This window comes from Aphelocoma coerulescens, chromosome 4, assembly GCF_041296385.1.
Source record: "Aphelocoma coerulescens isolate FSJ_1873_10779 chromosome 4, UR_Acoe_1.0, whole genome shotgun sequence".
NCBI lineage: Eukaryota > Metazoa > Chordata > Aves > Passeriformes > Corvidae > Aphelocoma > Aphelocoma coerulescens.
Window position 1 is genome coordinate 60,061,207 of NC_091017.1, and position 8,106 is coordinate 60,069,312.

Here is an 8,106-nt window from a genome sequence, read left to right on the forward strand (position 1 = left end):
GCACACTAGTTAAAAAAATGAACTTATTCCTTACTGCAAGTTTTGAAACTCTACTGATAAGGAGCTTTCAAGTATTTTGAAAAGTCAAGATAAGCTGGAAAACAGAAATAAAAATATAGATGTTTCAGTCTTCAAAAAAGGTTATGAAAACAGCTTCTGTCAGTTACTAGACAGTAGCAGAATGGCTGTATTACTAATCCCACAGCATGACCTACAGCATGTGGCAGAAAAATCACAGCACATCAAAATGAATAAGACCAAATATAATAAGAAGCTCTGATTTCATACAGTAAAATTATTTATTGAGAAGTCAAACATGTAGTACTGAAGATTTTTTTATGCAATATATTCATATAAATTGGACATTTCTTATGTTTCAAAAAAGAAGAAATATTCCCAGATTGGTCTTTGATGGACAAAAATAAAAAAAAAATTGATGAATGGTGGATGAAGTCATGACCAAAAACCTGATGCAGCCTTGAGTAAGGGAGAAGGCTCCACCTTTTTCTCATTCCCCTGTTGGAAATATACTGTGTCTGTACTTCAAGCCAGTTCTAAAATATCTCTTCAGAAAAAACAAAGAAAAATACTTTACTTATTACATTGCATTGATAATGTAATCCTAGCAAAACTAGATCTTTTTCCTCCCACTAAAATGCAAGGGTTAACTACTACTTATTTATGCAATGAAGCTGAAATCAAGTAAATAATGCCTGTTATTGCTCGCCCAAAAAATAAAACTGTTTTAATATCACAGCTCCTGCTGTGTTTCTCTGAGGCTTTTTCATACCAGAAATTGAACAAAACTCTATTATGGAATCAAAGTAAATAACATCCTGGATATTAGTTGTTGTCCCCCAAAACAAGAAGTTATTGTAGCACAAAAATAATACAATTTATTTTAAATAACAGAAGATATAAGTGAAGGGGAAGTGGAATAAAGTTCACTGACCTTTTTTCACAATTTTCATCATTCTTCTGATTTATGGTAAAGATCAATGGTAAACCACATGTGAAGTTATATCCTCTGAAATTGTTTGAATCTGCAGGAGATAAATAAAAAAATATTGAGCTCAGAACTGTGAAATGTTCACTTTGTCTAAAGATCATTTCCATATTTAATCAGACTGCAGGGATGATTTTCAAAATGTCACGGATTTTTCAGACTGACAAGTTTCTTCATACTAGAACGTCTTCCCTTTTAGAGTGAAAAATCTGTTGTTTTCTTTTCATTCGTCTTATCTTCTATAACTTGATTTATTATTCAGCATTAGCTGCCAAAGTGGTACAAGGGCTTTATTTGGAAGGAAGCTGAGTATGGACATGACAAGTTTCCTTTCCCATTGCTTCACCCAAATAAGTCCTGAAAAGTTCCAATTTCCTCTCCATGCATTGGCTCTCAAGGCATCAAAAACACACACATGGATGGGAAGAAAAGCCCTTGTATCTACGGAGAACATAGAAATGAAACACATTTGAAAAAACAACCAAACTTCCACTGACAGGATAAGCCTTACAGGTTATTCTAAGTGTGGATTGTTTTACTGCTGAAGAAATGTTTCTCTTTCCCTCTTTTTCCCAATAAGTAAAGGAAATTCTCCCAGTAAGTTGATGGAAAATGTCTGGAAGCCAAATGCAATGGTGGATTTCTCAAATTTTGACTTTCAGAAAGTGAGGAAGGGAGTAAAGAGCTATTACCAAAAGAGCTATTTCCAAAACTGTGTAACAGAAAGAGGGAAGATGAGAGCAACAAGTCATACATTAACAGAAGTGTGATGTTTATGCCTCCACCAATAATGAGCACCAGTTGATATTTTAAGCAATGATTTAATTGGTGAAATGACACATTTGAAACATAAGGAAATGTTGATGCTAATGAAACATGCTAACATGAAAATGCTAATGAACATGCTAACAAAACAGTCTAGGAAATTTCATGTTTAGATTCATAGTTGCCCTTGCGTTCATGTGTCTTCCAACTGAAATTATCTAAGGGTTTCACCTTTCAAGCTCTTCATTTTCTATCCAGTTTTTTAAAAATCCAAAATTTTGTTGTATCTGGAACCTGCAAAACTTTTTTTTTTCTTTCCATAAAAAAAGTTGTTTTCATTAAAGCCTTTAATGGAATTTATCAACTGCTCTATCCTATAAAACCCAAGTGTGTGTTCTTTTATTAGAGAATCATAAATGTTGATACCATTGACTTACAGAATAATATGAAAGCAATAAACCGCAGCTATTCCTTCCCCTTTCAGCTGTTTCCAGGAGACCATAATAAACAGAAAAACAGCATTATTAAGTTTTAATACCCTGTTTTATTTTTTTTATTCAAATCAAATTTATCTTAATAGAGAAATATTTTATTTACCTTTTTTTTCCCAGCTACTTTGAGTAAAGAAACATTTTTGGAAGTAGACCTCTCATGAGTTCTCCAGAATTAGTTTAAGAAATGTGAAGCTGGCTAAAAGTGAGGGTTTCTCCCATTCACTGTATTTTTAATATGCAATTCTTCTCAAACTGTCTGAAGAATGATCTATCAAATTGAATAGCTGACGCACTTTGAACACTTAGCTCCAAAAGATAGATGACATTTTTTTCATTAGTTTAAAATTTATATGCTACAGTATCTGTCACAATAATAATAGAATCTGACAGTGCAGATCATATGGGTATTCCACACAGCAGAGGTAATGTGTTCTTTGGAAGATAAAATGACAATTTGTTCAAATCATAGATTTTTAAATTTTAGACAAACAATGTAGCTCTCACTCTATGTAACTCATTCTTTCAGAATAATCTCTTTGCTAACAGTTCCATGGCAGGATCCAGACCACCCACATTCTGTCTCTATGGGAATTTAGCAGACTGTAAATGTCCAAGAATATGATCCGGAAAGCCTGCTCCGGAGTGCTGTTTACCTCAGAGACACAGAAGCCTCTCTAGGTGCTGCTCTGAGCAGCCCTCTAGTTCCCATGATCTCTAAACCTCAGCTTTAGCCTATGTCCAAAATCACCCTCTGTCAGCAAAGGAAGGCCCCTGGCTCCTGCATCCTTATCCAGTGGGTACAGTGTGATATGAATGCTGAATACATTCACCTCTTTCATAGAGATAGGGTGTTACTCAATGCAAAGCTCACAGTCATAACTACTTTTAAGAAAAACCCCAACATATTGGTGGAAAAAGAGCAAGGTGTTTGAATAACAAGTAAAAGGAAGGTCAGGCTGCCAGGAACTGTAAGATCCATTATCTCTGCCTGAGGGACCTTAACTATAACTCCTAATTCCACTTGCTGCCTCACCAAAATATTATTATTATTGTTGTGTAGCCAAGAGCACAAAAATCCCTGAGACAGTACTTAAACAAAAACATAAGAGTTTTGTCTCCATTATCTAGAATTTAAGACATTTGGTTATCATTAAATTCTGACAGGCTGATTAGCTCTACTGCTCTACCTTAAGGCAGCATATTCCCTCTGCAATCTGAGCTGAAACCTGTGTATAACATTTGAATCCATTTACAAAAGCTGTCTTTTTCGGACACACCCAAACATCATAATTTCCTCATTTCCTGTACTTACAAAACTATGTGTGTTCTCCATCCAACTATGTCTTTAAAAACAAAATGGACCAATAAACTAAATTTGTGTTTTTAAAACTGCTAAAGGAGAGAAGAATAAAGGTTTTTACAGAATAAACTCAAATCTCTGTTCTTGTTTTTTTCTTTTCTAGGACTTACACTGTTCATGTCAGTATGCACTGTACACAGTGACAGAAACGTTTGAGGACACACCCTCAGATAAAGAGCCATTTTCCTAGCATGGAAAAAATTAATCACAGATCAGTCTAACACTAACCAGTAGTATTTACAACACAATTTGAATTTTATAAAAGAGACACAAACCCAGGAACTTTTGGAAAGGAAATACAACCAGATGAATCATGCCTGCATTAGCAGAAACATCTGAGATCATCTTTTAAAGCCTTTAAATTCAGAGCAGCGACCATCTCTTTCTTTTTGTGCAAGAATTAAGTGCATGTTTTTGACCATTCTTATTTCTATTTCAACCTCCAAAAAGAAAGGCCGCTGTAACAAACAATTTTCATTTCACAATCTATACCTTCTATCCAAGCTTTTAGAGTAAGGAACTAAAATCCAAACACAATGGGATCCCTGAATATCAGAATGGTAATTTCTTTTAATTTCTAACCTATAACGCTATTCCAAATTATTTGTATGAAATACAAACCCTCACCCACGTTGCCTCTTCAGTTTCAGATTTATCAAAGTAATTACAGATAATGTTTCAATACTATATTAATTCACCATTTGATCTGATTTTTGATAGATAATTTTTGAACACTTTTAAAAACTGATTCCACAAAAAAAAAAAAAAAAAATATATATATATATATATTTATATATTTATAAAAAGGAAGAAAATTGCATCTACGGCCATTCCCAGGCAATATCTTTGGAGGTTTTCAAGTAAGTTGTCTATTAAAGGGAAGATGTTATAAGGTTTATAAGGAAAAAGCTTTCCGCTTTCATTAGCAGTTTATCAGTCACCAATTACTGTAGAATATCTGTTAGGATTTCTACACTCCACATTCCTTTATCTAAAATCTCCATGTCTGCAAAGTAATATGATACTAATAATTTTAAAATAAAATCTCATTTGCTAATTCTTCTTCCTGCAGCACCTCCCACATCTACCCCCAGCTAGGTATCTTGAGCTTGATAAGAACCAGGTGTGACTGTGAAAGGTTCTTCTCTGAAGGCCTGCACCATTTTATCCACAAACGAAATGGTACCCATGACAACTCTTAATGCAAGTATATAAAGGCAACTTCTGATTCACTAGTGGTTGAAATTAAGAAAACCTTGCATTTCAATAGAGGATTTACCTAGTTACCTAGGAGTTTTGTAAAACTGTACTATGATGCATCATAGTCTCTGGTTGCTATTAATTTTATCTGGACTTGTGCTATTTCAAATTTCCAGAAAGGATATTTGCTCTACTTAAATCAAAATATCTTCCTCTCAACTGGTCACATTTCCCTGACATTTTGCTAAATGTTGTTTCTGATAAATTTTTAGTCATGAGCCAAATGATTGATACCACTCTTTAAAAAAAATATGCATGACTGTTAGGCAATAATTTTGACTCCACAGCAGGGTATTTTATGGATACAAAATAAGCCCCTGCTGTGCTCTAAAATTCACAGGGTGAGAGTCTCAGCTCCTGCAAGCCCAGATGTACTTTTGAAAATGAAGGATGTGTACTATCTTAAATTACTTACAGATCTATCCCAATACAACAAAGACAGAGAAATCTTCAAGGAAGCTGTACTTGCCAACTCTGTTTGAAAGACTTTTCCAAATATTTATAAATACCTCTTTTCTTTGCTTTCCAGCTAAGGCTGGCATGTGACTTTAATCAACTAGACTTCAGTAAACTTCACACCTCTGTTCTGTAGTGGTCTGTTAAGCTGCTAACAGATAGGCTGTTTTTGCTGACAGCAGCTGTTTCCAGTGTGCAGTAAGTCCTTATATAGGAATAACTCAGGCCTGAGGGAATTAAGTAGAAGAGCAGAGTTTAATAATGCTGTGCACAGTCTTAAAGATAAATGAATTGTTAAAATATGAACATGACTTTAATATAGCAAAGGGTCCAAATATTCCCATGGCTAATATTATATAACACCCTTCAGGAGGTTTTGGTGATCTAAATTGCTATCTAAATCCCAAAATCACTTGAATGGGAAGAATTGCCCATGTTTAGACAATCTAAACAACCATATAGTAGTTCAGAGGACATCTAAGCCAAGTCTCACTACATGCAGAGGAAAAGGGAATGGGTGATATCCTGTCCTTGTGTGGGCCTAAAACTAAATGAGACTGAGATTCACAGTTCAATACTGCTCCATTATTTTCTGGCATTTTGATGGCAGCAAGAACCCTTTCTTTTTAAATTTTTTTTTTCACTTATTTCATTGCACCTTTAGATGTTCCTCCAGGATATAAAGAATGTCTATTCTAGTCCCTCATCAGCTTCAAAATATCAACTCAAATGCATCAGGAAAGGTGTTCTGTCCATAAACTCATGGCCTACTTGAACAGCAGCAACTTACCTGACAGAAAGAACTTTCTCAGTGTGTATAGCTGAGACTGTACCACCAGGTAGAAAGGATGTATAACAATAGCTAAAGCAGACAGTCTATATAAGGATATATAAGCCAAGAAGTCAGCAGATGTGCAAGAGAAAATCGAATATTGCCAGACATTAAGCTGTTCTCAGACAGGAAGGGGGAGCAAGGTTCTGTTGTTCTTTTGGGGATGGCTTATTTATTTTCTAGATTAAGAATCAGTAAATAAAATGCACAAGTGGTCCAGAATTCAGGATTCTTTGTCCCCCAGGAATATCAAACACTCAGAGTAGAAGGTTTCTAATCTTACAAATACATTTTATGTCCAAAACATAGATCCCTGGAGCTTTCTTAGACTACAGCTGTATTAGCAAACTGATCAGGACTTGGACACAGGCTGTAGGGGCTGGCTTTACTTTATGTATGGACAAAAAACAATCTTTAAAAACATGCCAGGGAAATGCTCAGGGAACAGCATGGACAGAGGACTGTTCCTAGCAGAGTGAATTTTCCCAGTATGCATGATAGCAACCCTGTTTTGGAGAGTGATTTGGACGGCATTTATTGAAATTACTGTAACCTGACTCATGTAAGTTTTAAGGAGGGAAAGGAGTTCTGTGTCATCACTTTCTATGTCTAAGTGCATAAAGCAAGGTTGTGAAGGTAGTGGTAATGGACATAGTCATCTAATTTTCACATAAATTATCCTTCAATTACATAAGTGTCCATGTCTCAAAAGTACCTAGCATTGTGTCTCAAATGTATATTTATAAGCTTACAATTAATAAAACTTCCTCAGTAAGAATGAAAAGATTTTTATACACGGTATTATAAAGTGTCTGTGGTTTGAAAGCTTTCATGAATTATGACCTTATTTTCAAAATATTTTAAAACAGTGTGTCCAATAAGTTTTCCTAATGAGGAGGTACCTTTTCAGCTTTTTACCGGCTAGCGCTTGTATTTCAATGCCTTAGAAAGCCTCGAGCAACCCAGAGTGGTAGCACGGGCAATCTAGCACTTTAGTAGCTCTAAAATCGGTACCTGTATCAGCTGCAAAGCAAATACCATCAGCAGAAGCAAAGAGGGAGAAATACAGCTCCCTGCTCGCTCAATTTCCCGCAGTTAGAAGCTTTCAAAAAAAACAGACAACAAGAGATCTTCGCAGAAAGGGCAGCAGAGCCAAGACAGGCGGGGCCGCCCTTGATCGTCTCTTTTATTCGGAGAAGGGGAAAGGGGCGGACTGGGGGCGGACCCGGGGTGAGCGGCCAGTCAGACACTGCTGAAGGGTTTGAGTCACATTTGGTTTTGCCCGCGCTTGGAACAAAGGAGTTCAGAGCACATGGCACAGGCAAGTGTCTTGGGGAGGGGAAGTTCAGAACAGGCAGCAACATCCTAGTATGCACATTTTTATACACATTATATAGATAGTAAGTTCAACTTGAATTTTTCTGCTTCTGTTTTGAAAATGCAAATAATCATACAGGTCATGATCTCTGGCCTTAATTAGGTGACCATACTGAAAACATTTTATAAAAAGACGTAGATGAAAAATCAAGGTCAAAACACTAACTCATTTTCCAGAGGAGAAATGTCCTCTATGTGTAATTTTTGCTAGCAAGGCACTAAGGTTGCAATAACTTTTACCAAAAGGAGTTACAATAGAAGACTGGGAACTCGAAGAAAGATCTTAAAAATGTGATACACAATTCTAGAGGAGAAAAATCTAAACTGCTTGTAATTTCTCTATCTGGAAATGTTTGTATGCGATTTATCTTTTTGTTGCAGCTGGATTCAACTGTGAAGGTAAATTGCTGAAGAAGCAGTTTACTAACCTAGTTTATTCCCATTAGACAGCACTGCCTTATAATGAGTAATGGGAAAAAAAGTCTCATTTTTTATGCATGATGTATCCATTTATGTAGCCTTTACAGACCCAAATATATATATCTGCATCTATGAA

General features: G+C 35.7%; 1 long non-coding RNA gene across 4 annotated transcripts; it reads right to left on the reverse strand.

Moving 5' to 3' along the window:
• Window positions 1-319: 319 nt before the first annotated feature.
• Window positions 320-7,317, reverse strand: LOC138109105 (uncharacterized). Of its 4 annotated transcripts, XR_011150271.1 has the most exons (7): window positions 7,188-7,317; window positions 6,132-6,217; window positions 5,395-5,568; window positions 3,736-3,811; window positions 2,209-2,255; window positions 953-1,043; window positions 320-565 (listed from the first exon to the last, which is right to left on the reverse strand). It is a non-coding gene; the product is annotated as an uncharacterized lncRNA (long non-coding RNA). The 4 variants fall into 4 exon arrangements; XR_011150270.1 differs by lacking the exon at window positions 3,736-3,811; XR_011150272.1 differs by lacking the exons at window positions 3,736-3,811; window positions 6,132-6,217.
• Between the last annotated feature and the right edge of the window lie 789 nt (window positions 7,318-8,106).